The sequence below is a fragment of the Silene latifolia genome, chromosome Y (assembly GCF_048544455.1).
Source record: "Silene latifolia isolate original U9 population chromosome Y, ASM4854445v1, whole genome shotgun sequence".
NCBI classification, from domain to species: Eukaryota; Viridiplantae; Streptophyta; class Magnoliopsida; order Caryophyllales; family Caryophyllaceae; genus Silene; species Silene latifolia.
Genome location: NC_133538.1, coordinates 11,720,291 through 11,730,520, shown reverse-complemented (window position 1 = coordinate 11,730,520; position 10,230 = coordinate 11,720,291).

Sequence of the window (10,230 nt, the reverse complement as noted above, 5' to 3'; positions counted from 1 at the left end):
CTTAGCTTTTCGATGATGTCAAGAGGGGGAAAGAACGTCTATAGTAAGCATCTACCTAAGCTTGCTCCTTGTCAAGACCAATTGTCTCTTAAAGTCCTTAAAGTTTCGGTTTTTGAAAAATCGTTTTGATCTTGCGTTAATGTTTATTATCAAGATAACGGTATTATATTGAGGGGGAACTACTACATACTTAGTCACAATTTTAGGAGACTTGCCATCATCAAAAAGAGGGAATTTGTTGAACCATATAGCTTATATGTTTATGTTTTGATGATGTCAAGGTGCTTTACATTCTATATACTTGTTGCCTGTAATCGTTTGTTAAGTGCTTTAGAATTAACCTATTACGAGCAACAAAGAAGATTGTGACAATTGCATGTAAAGTTCAAGCCCTTATTCAAAGATCGAACGATTCAAGATTCATTCAAGAATTATGTGAAGACGAAGTTCGTCTAAAGATTAATCAAGCTTGGATGATGACGTAGCCTATACTCGAAGATCTCCTTGAAGATTAGAATAGTATAGGTGATTATCTCGTAATGGTAATCAAGAATGAGTTTCTTGAATTAGTAAAGTTATAACTTTGCAGCTATAACATTACTAGTAAAAGAGCTCAATGTTATAGCTCTCCTACTATAACGTTGAGATGTTGAGTTTTTATACACGACTTATAATTGTTTCGAAAATTGTTTTATAATTGTTTAAAGTTTATTTTAAATGTTTTAATGAAAGTATTTATATAATAAAGCCCGGTTTAGTGAGGAGTCCGTCTTTGTATTAAACGTTAATTAGTAGTCATGATGGATCAACTTATGAGTTGGACTTTGCTACTAATTAGGGTTTCTATATAGCCTCTCTTAAAACCTAAATTCTAATCATATGTTAAGATTAGGGTTTGCACGAGTCACGAGGCATATGAGCCGTGACATATCGTGTTACCTAGGGTATATTAGGTAAAGATTTTATTCTATAATAATATCTTTACATATCTCATGTATCCTACTTGATATATTTGTTTATGATAAAAGATATTCTTATTTTAGGAAATCTTATCATAATCTTAGAATTTATAGTAAAGATAATATTTGGAAAGATTATATTCTATCTCTTAGAATATTCTTTATTATCTTTTAAGGCTTTTAGGAAAGAGATAATAAGAAGATATGATTTGCATTTATATCTTATTATTTTCGGCTATTAGGGTTTGTGCAAAAAACCGTGTAGCCTACTCCTTCCTTCCCTATAAATACTTTGTTATTTACAACATCTAAAATAGAGACCTTAAGCATAAAAATTAATTTCATCTTGATAGATCAAACCGTGTGTTTTCAAAGAAAAACCGTTTTGTTATTTTGAAAGGTCGTGTGTTTTAAAACTCGCATACTTGTTCTTAATTTATCGTTATAAGATAATAGTACTTAGTTGATTTCTTAACTTGTTCATTAACGTGAACCTTTGTTAGAATCATTAGTGCTTTCTTATTAGCGTAAGTTAGTCACTCGAGTATTTAACGGTACTCATTGAGTTACAGCTAGAGTTAGTTGTACGAGTTGGGTTAGTAAATTTGTAATCCGTAGAAAGGTACTAAATTTATTAATCGAGAATAGTGGACGTAGGTTTCGACTTGTGAAACTGAACCACTTCAAAAACCGTGTGTCTCTTCGTTCTTTCGCTTGCTTCGTTTATTTCGTTTACTTCCATTAGTTGAAGTTAAAGTTTAATCAATAAACTTTAAATAATCAATTACACATACATAATCGAAAAAGCTTTCAAAAGTTTTAAATCCTCAATTCACCCCCCCTCTTGAGTATTTTGGATCAATAGACTCTTCAGTAACTCACAAAACTAACTCTTAAGAAGATAGAGGTATTTCTAAGAGATAGAGTGGGAGTAGATTAGATCGTCAAAAATATGTCTTATAGTTAATGAGTTACTTTATGAAAGTAATGGTACTATAGAGTTTAGAGTGGGAGTATAGCTCAGTGGGAGTTTACCACACATGTCTTCTTGTTAAAATGTTGCTTTGTGAAAGTAATGGTATTATGACCTTGTGCCAAATCGACCTTGTTACATACAAGCCATAGCATTACAATCCAAAAATTGTAACTCAAGAGTAGAGTTACTTTAAAGCGAGGGTCTCTTTAAAGGTAAATAAAGCTTTAGAGTACTCAAATGCATAAGATTGACATGAAGATGTTGATCAAGATAAATTATGTTAGGAATTGCCGCATTTCATTTTGATGAAGAATGACAAATGATATTAAAAATACGCTTTTCTAAAATGTGAATTTAGAGAAGGGAGTGTTTGGAACACAAAACCTTAGATGAAGATCTAAGAATCCTAACATATTATGCGTTGCTTTCTTAAGTGATCCTAGAATGGTCTTAAGCAAGCATTAAAGGATTATACTTTTCGTTCATGTGATAATAGTGTATGGTTTCATTTACATAATTGAAGAATCGTGATTATACATGAAGTTAAGTGGGAGCCAGAATCATTTCTCCATGTCTTATATGTTGATGACATATTACTTATTGAGAATAATGTACAAATGCTCTCTTCTGTGAAAGAGTGATTGGAGACTTGGAAAGGGTGCAAAGTATTCTAGATTTTTGAATCTATGAGAGAGAATATAGGCATAAAGTTGAGAATCTTATGAGGATAAGATCTTTCGTATCTGTTGTACATCAACAAGGTTCAATAGGATGTTCATGTTGATGAAAGTGGAATTACTATGATGGAGTCATAATCGTTCATTGAACCTATTAAGTTGTTGATTACATGAAATCAATTTATAATGTTTCCGCCATTGGAATGATCATATATGCCAACAGACGCACATGCCATGATGTATCATATGCCTAGATCATGATAAGTCAATAATAATATAATTCCCATGATATGGCTTATGAAAGCCTTAAAGAACATCCTTGAGATTCTTGAGAAGAATTAAGGATTCGTTCATATGTTTGGATGATGAACTAAGTTATGTGTTGAAGAGTTGCACAAACTTTAGTTTCCAAACCGAAAAGGATTTATTGAAATCCTAGGATGTCTTATTGATTAAGGAGTAAGAGACTAGAAAAGGTTTTTAGTTTCGCGCATTGCAAATTCTACAAAAGGAGTCTAAGTAAATTGTGATAAAATGGTCAACGTAGGGATTAAGGGTGAATCCCTCTACAAATGACTTTATCACAAGTTATGCGATAACAGTGGGAGCATCTTTCAAGTTAAAGAAGCCCAAGTCTAGTAAGAAGTCTAGACATATACTCAGATAAATTCATGTCATTAGAAATAACATTGAATAGAAGGAAATAACAATTGACAAAGTTGGAATATATGGATATAGGGTATATCCACTTGCCAAGCTTTTATTGCATTTTAACTAGTGTTAATAATACACTAAAGATTATAGGATATGAAGTAGTAATAATGTATTGACTATTCATATGTGATAATCGCATTTATCGTTTGAGTTTTTATTAAATTCACCCGTTACCTTGTTGAATCCAAATGGGTTGTAGAGACAAGTTGAACCTCATTAAAGTGAACTGGATTGACATTGTATTCGCCCCTAGTTGCTTATATGAGGTGACGTCTCGAAGTGACTAGAGTGTGATGCGATTGATGGCAAGTTCAAGTGCCATAGATGTTGGGATTCATTAATCTCATTTATTTACATATTGAAAATGTGAATAATTAATTTAGTCAAAAAATTAATTCAAGATCTTATGCATGCAAAACAAATACAAGAGTAAGGAGAAAATTGGTTCCTTACATATGATATTTCGGATATATGGGCACTAGTAAGTTCACCTACCTTAGCTAGTTCTTGAGTTTTCCTTATGGATGAACAAGATTCAAGTGTAGAATCTCTCTCCAAGGATTGTACCAAGATAATACCCTTAATAGTTTAAATTAATATGAGATTAGTATTAATAAAAACTACCTTAAAATAGACACAAAATAATTTGTATTTTGCTCTTGAAAATTTTGGTCAAGAGGAGGATTTTATGAGCTCTCTTGTTCTCTAAAAAAATGTAGAGTGAAAGGAACCACTAGTAAAAATATATCATGTATCTTTTTACAACTTATAGAATGAATAAAAAAAATGTAAGAGAAAAAACTCTTCTTTTTCTCTTTGGGAAACCGGGTAGCATGGGAGGAGAGGAGCCAATGCATGAGCTTATTTTCTTCCCAAGAATAATAGGTTGCATGGCTATGAAATAGGCCATCATTGTGTTTCTTTTGAATAAATAAATTAGACAACACAAACCTAATACTCCCTCCATAAAACCGGTTATTACCCATAAAAGGGAGGTCCATTTTATTTTTGTCATTTGTCAATTGTGACATATGTGACATGTTATTCGACATGTTACATTATAATGTATTTTTAACATATTAAAAATCATCATATAATTAAATATGTCACATACAAAGATAATTAGTAATTCATAATTACTTGAACCAAAATGGGTCATATAATTATAAACTACAACAACTTGTATTTATAATAAATTATTCATTCTATTTTTAATTTTTTCATAAACAATAAATTAATCTAAGTAATAAAACAATTCGATTACTTAGACCAAATCTTATTTAATCAAATTACAATAAGACACGTAATTTTACTCACAAAATCACTCGTCAATTTTAAGGAATTTAACTAATCCATATCGTCATACGATTAATTACATAATCAATTAAGAGCATTACCCTAAGGTCATATAATTAAATAATCAATTAAGAGCATTACCCTATAGGTATGACCTTAGGGGATCAACTGGTCACCACCGTCGTACGACAATAATGCCAAACTCTAATCAGCCAATAATTACCGATATGGTGGACCAGTTGACTAAGAAGTATTACTTTCCCTCATGTATTCTTAATATGAGATTTAAATATGTGATCTCAAAATGATCAACAATGTGATCGCATTATTGTCGGGGACACTCCAACAATCTCCCATTTTTCCTCGACAAGTGTGCGTCACTAATTCTCTTGTCCTATTACTATCTCCCACTCAATGCAAGGTGTCTTTTAGGTCGTACTTGCAAGTGATCATATCGAGAATGGTTTCCTCGATCTGGAGAATAACTGATTGACAGGAATTACCTACCATAGATACCTTCCGAGCGTGGCCACGCATTTCCAGTTCATTACTCCTCGAGTGGCCCTGAGATATTGTTATAACCCTGACAAGGGGTGGATAATTCCTATTGCACTATTCCCTTCGACTAGCCACAACTCATCATAACCCAAAATAGGCCCTTTTAACCCCATTTACAAAGGTCGTAGGAACATAAATCAAAGTTACACTGAAACTGTGCCACCTTGAGCGAACAGTCTTTAGTCAAAAGAATCGACTCATTAGAATACTATAGTAGCTCTTGCCGCGACCAGGCCATATAATTTGCCAGAACTCCATAAGCGGTCATTAGGCTCGACAGAGTGTTCCAAACCATCTGCCTATGTGATCGACTAGTCATCTCTTATGACTCTATGGCAGTTGAACTTGCCATCAATCGCATCACACTCTAGTCACTTCGAGACGTCACCTCATACAAGTGACTATGAGCGATTACTATGTCAATTTAGTTCACTTTAATGGGGTTCAATCTTGTCTTTACAACCCATTTGAATATGAAAAAGTAATGAAAAATTTAAAGACAAATGTGATTATGCATATGAACAAATAAAACAACTCTTTTATTTCATATCAAAATCTAACATAAAACTGGCATGCGTTTAAGTTCCATGGACACAACATGTCCATCATGTTTAGCCTGCGATAAAGGCTTGGTGAGCGGATCAACAATGTTATCATCCGTCCCAACCTTAAAAATCGCAATTTCCTTCCTTTCAATGAAATCTCTAATTACATGGAATTTTCTAAGTACATGTCTAGATCTATTACTAGACTTGAGCTCTTTAGCTTGGAAGATTGTCCCATTGTTGTCACAATAGAGAGTAATGGGATCATTGGCGGTAGGTACTACTTTTAGCCCTTCCAAGAATTGCTTGATCCACATAGCTTCCTTGGCAGCTTCTAATGCTGCTATGTACTCAGCCTCTGTTGTAGAATTCGCAGTCACAGCTTCCTTGAAGCTTCTCCAGCTTACGGCACCACCATTGAGCATGAAAACAAATCTAGCCTGTGATTTCATGTCATCTCTATCTGTTTGAAAACTGGAGTCCGTGTAACCCTTAACACAGAGCTCGGAGTCACCTCCAAACATTAAGACAAAATCCTTAGTCCTTTGCAAGTACTTAAGGATGTTCTTGACGGCAATCCAGTGATTCTCATCTGGATTTCCTTGATATCTACTCGTCATGCTCAAAGCATACGAGACATCTGGACGAGTGCATATCATGGCATACATGATTGATCCAACGGCGAAAGCATAAGGGATCAACTTCATGCGTTCAACATCTTTGGGTTCGGTGGGTGATTGAGACTTGCTCAATATGGTCCCACTAACCATAGGAACCAAGCCTCTTTTCGATTGGTCCATGCTGAATCTTCGAAGAATCTTATCAACATAAGATTCTTGACTTAATTTCAATATCCTTTTGGGTCTATCTCTATAGATCCGGATACCTAATATGTGTTGTGCTTCTCCTAAATCCTTCATATGGAATGATTTCCTAGCCACTCCTTAACGGAAGAGAACATAGGAATGTCATTTCCAATAAGTAGTATGTCATCCACATACAATATTAGGAACACAACATTGCTCCCACTGAACTTCATGTATAAACATGGTTCCTCAATACTTCGAGTAAAACCATTTTCTTTTATGACATGATTAAATCGATGGTTCCAACTTCTTGATGCTTGCTCAAGACCATAAATGGATCTCTTAAACTTGCATACTTTGTTAGGATTTTTAGGATCCACAAAACCTTCGGGTTGTATCATGTACACCTCCTCTTCTAAATGCCCATTCAGAAAATCGGTCTTGACATCCATTTGTCATATTTCATAGTCATGAAATGCGGCGATCGCTAACAGTATCCGAATTGATCTTAGCATAGCCACGGGGGCAAAGGTTTCGTCATAGTGAAGACCATGAACTTGAGTAAAACCTTTTGCCACTACCCTAGCCTTGTAGACATATTCATGTCCTTCTATGCCATTCTTTACTTTGAAGAAACATTTGCACTGAAGAGGTCTTGCCCCTTCAGGCAAATCCACCAAGTTCCATACTTGATTTTCATGCATAGAACTCATTTCGGATTTCATGGCTTCAAGCCATAAAGATGATTTGGGACTAGAGATTGTAGCTTTGTAGGTGGCGGGTTCGTCACTTTTAAAAGTAACACATCGAGGGTCCCATCCTCTTCGATAAGTCCAACATATCTATCAGGATGGTGAGAAACTCGACCCGAACTCCTCGGTTGAGGAATAACAACAGAATTAGATGACGAAGGAACGTCTTCTTGCGTCTCTACTTCGGTTTGTGGCTCTTGAACTTCATCAAGTTCAAAATTTCTCCCACTCCGTCTCTTAGAAATCAACTCACTTTCTAAGAAGACAGCCTCACTAGACACAAAGACTTTGTTTTCATGAGGTTTGTAGAAGTAATATCCTCGGGAGGTAATGGGGTAACCTACAAAGATGCATTTTTCGGATCGTGGGGCAAGCTTGTTGTCGGTCTTTGCCTTGACGTAAGCATTACATCCCCAAATCTTCATATAGGATATATTAGGAACCCTTCTTTTCCATATCTCATATGGAGTCTTTTCGGTTGCCTTTGTTGGACTATTATTCAATGATTTGATTGTGGTTTGGATTGCAAAACCCCAAAATGAGTCGGGTAACTCGGTTTGACTCATCATGGATCGAACCATATCTAGTAGGGTTCGATTTCTCCTTCCGGAAACACCATTAAGTTGTGGTGTACCGGGTGGAGTGAGTTGTGACACGATGCCACAACCTTTCAAGTGTGAATTAAATTCATTACTAAGATACTCTTCACCACGATCGGATCGTAGTGCCTTTATCCTTTTGTTCAATTGGTTTTCTACTTCATTTTGAAATTCTTTGAATTTCTCAAAAGCTTCACTCTTATGCTTCATAAAGTAGATATACCCATATCTACTTAAATCATCGGTGAAGGTTATGAAGTAATCATAATTTCCCCTAGCGGTGATAGTCATTGGTCCACATACATCGGTATGTATAAGTCCCAATAGTTCACTAGCTCGAGTCCCTTTACCACTAAAAGGATTACGAGTCATTTTTCCTAGGAGGCAAGACTCGCATATACCATACGATTGAAAATCAAATGGTTTAATAACATTAGTGGAAACTAATCTTTTGATGCGATTCTCGTTGATATGACCCAATCGACAAAGCCAAATGTATGATTCATTTGGATTACTTGATTTGAGTTTCTTTGATTGTATATTATAGATGTCTTTACTGGGATTAGAAGTTTCTAGAACATAAATGCCATTAATAGAAGAGCCTCGGCCTATGACAAAGTCATTTCTAGAAATAATACGACAATTGTTTTTAATGGCAAAATTAAAACCCTCTATGTCTAACATAGCAATTGAAATAATGTTCTTAGAAAGAAAAGGTACATAAAAACAATTATGCAAATACAACTCAAATCCATTTCCTAAAACAAGCACATAAGTTCCCTTGGATGTAGCCGCTACCCTAGCTCCATTCCCAAGACGGAGATCAACATCGCTCTTCCTCAGCTTTTCCACGTTTCTTAGCTCCTGTAAATTATTACAAAGGTGAGAATCGCAACCGGTATCTAATACCCACGTTGTGGTGGAAGTAAAATTTACATCAATAACATAAATTTCAGAAGGAATTTTACCGAGTGGAATAACAAGTCCATCCCTAATATTTCCCAAATATATGGGGCAATTTCTCATCCAATGTCCCATGCCATGACAATAATGGCATTCATCATCAACTTTGGCTCCTTTGGTAGTCCCACTAGCCATCTTGTTTCCATTGTTGAATCTTCTACCTTTCTTTCCCTTCCTTTTGAACCACTTTCCTTTAGGTGCAAGAGCATGCTTGCTAGAACTCCCACTAGTTTCGGCATCCCTTTCTTCCAAAGATAAGGATCTCATAGATTTAGCGAGATGGTCTTCCCGAGACACATTCACAAAAGATCTAGTCATAGTAGGAGGTATGGTTGAAGTAATGAAATTAAGGTTTTCATCGGAACCGATCCCAAAATGAAGCTCTCTAGTAGTATCGAGATTGTGGTTGGAGCAAATATCATCAAATAAGTTATGACAAGACTCAATGGTAATAGGTGTTGTTGCATTAGTAGGATCCATTGCGATATATAAACTACAAACATGGAGGTAAAGGAAATATTAACATTTGTCATTTGATCAAACTTGCAAACATTTTTAAACAAGTTTTAAACATTTATATAGTGACCTCCACCCAACTATTATAAATGAACCCGAGATCCAAATTCATATCAATTCGGGCACGGTGAGCCGATTCATCCCTTATCAATATAACTCGGTGCATTAACTCTTTAGTCGATTATACTTTTAGAGCTCTCGGTCGATAAAATTACTCTAATATTTATCTTTAACCCGGAACACATGCGACTACGGTCACGAATACTTCTGTTGAGCTCAATCCAAATTTCGATGTAATAACTTTTTACTACCCACTTACCCAACGTAACAAGTTTAGCACCCCGGTGAGCCGAGCCTACTTCCTTATGAAATTGGGATTCATGGTTTCTACTATTTGGTAAGGCTAATTCTCAATTATTATTTAGCGAGAGGTCTTGTCAATTTATTATCTATCACATTTTAAGTGAACTAAAGAGGTGAACTACGATAATTATAATTGACACGGTCGATGACTCGATAAAATTAAATAACTTCCTATTATACATTTGTAATAAAAATTAAATCTATTAAATTACAAAACGGTGATATGAGATCACAATAATTACAACCGAATCGATATTCCCATACATTCCGGGTAATACCAATTAAAAACTAAGGCCATACTAAGTAAAATTACATAATTCAAAAATTATATAAATCAAAAATATGACAATCAAAAATAAAATGCAGCATTAAAATATGTATGAACATGCTTAATTTTATGACAAATCGCCTTTAAAGAGCTAATATCGTATATTTTTTTCGATTTTATGGATTTGTATGATTATTAACTATTAAAATCATAAAACATTTCATAAATCATATTTATG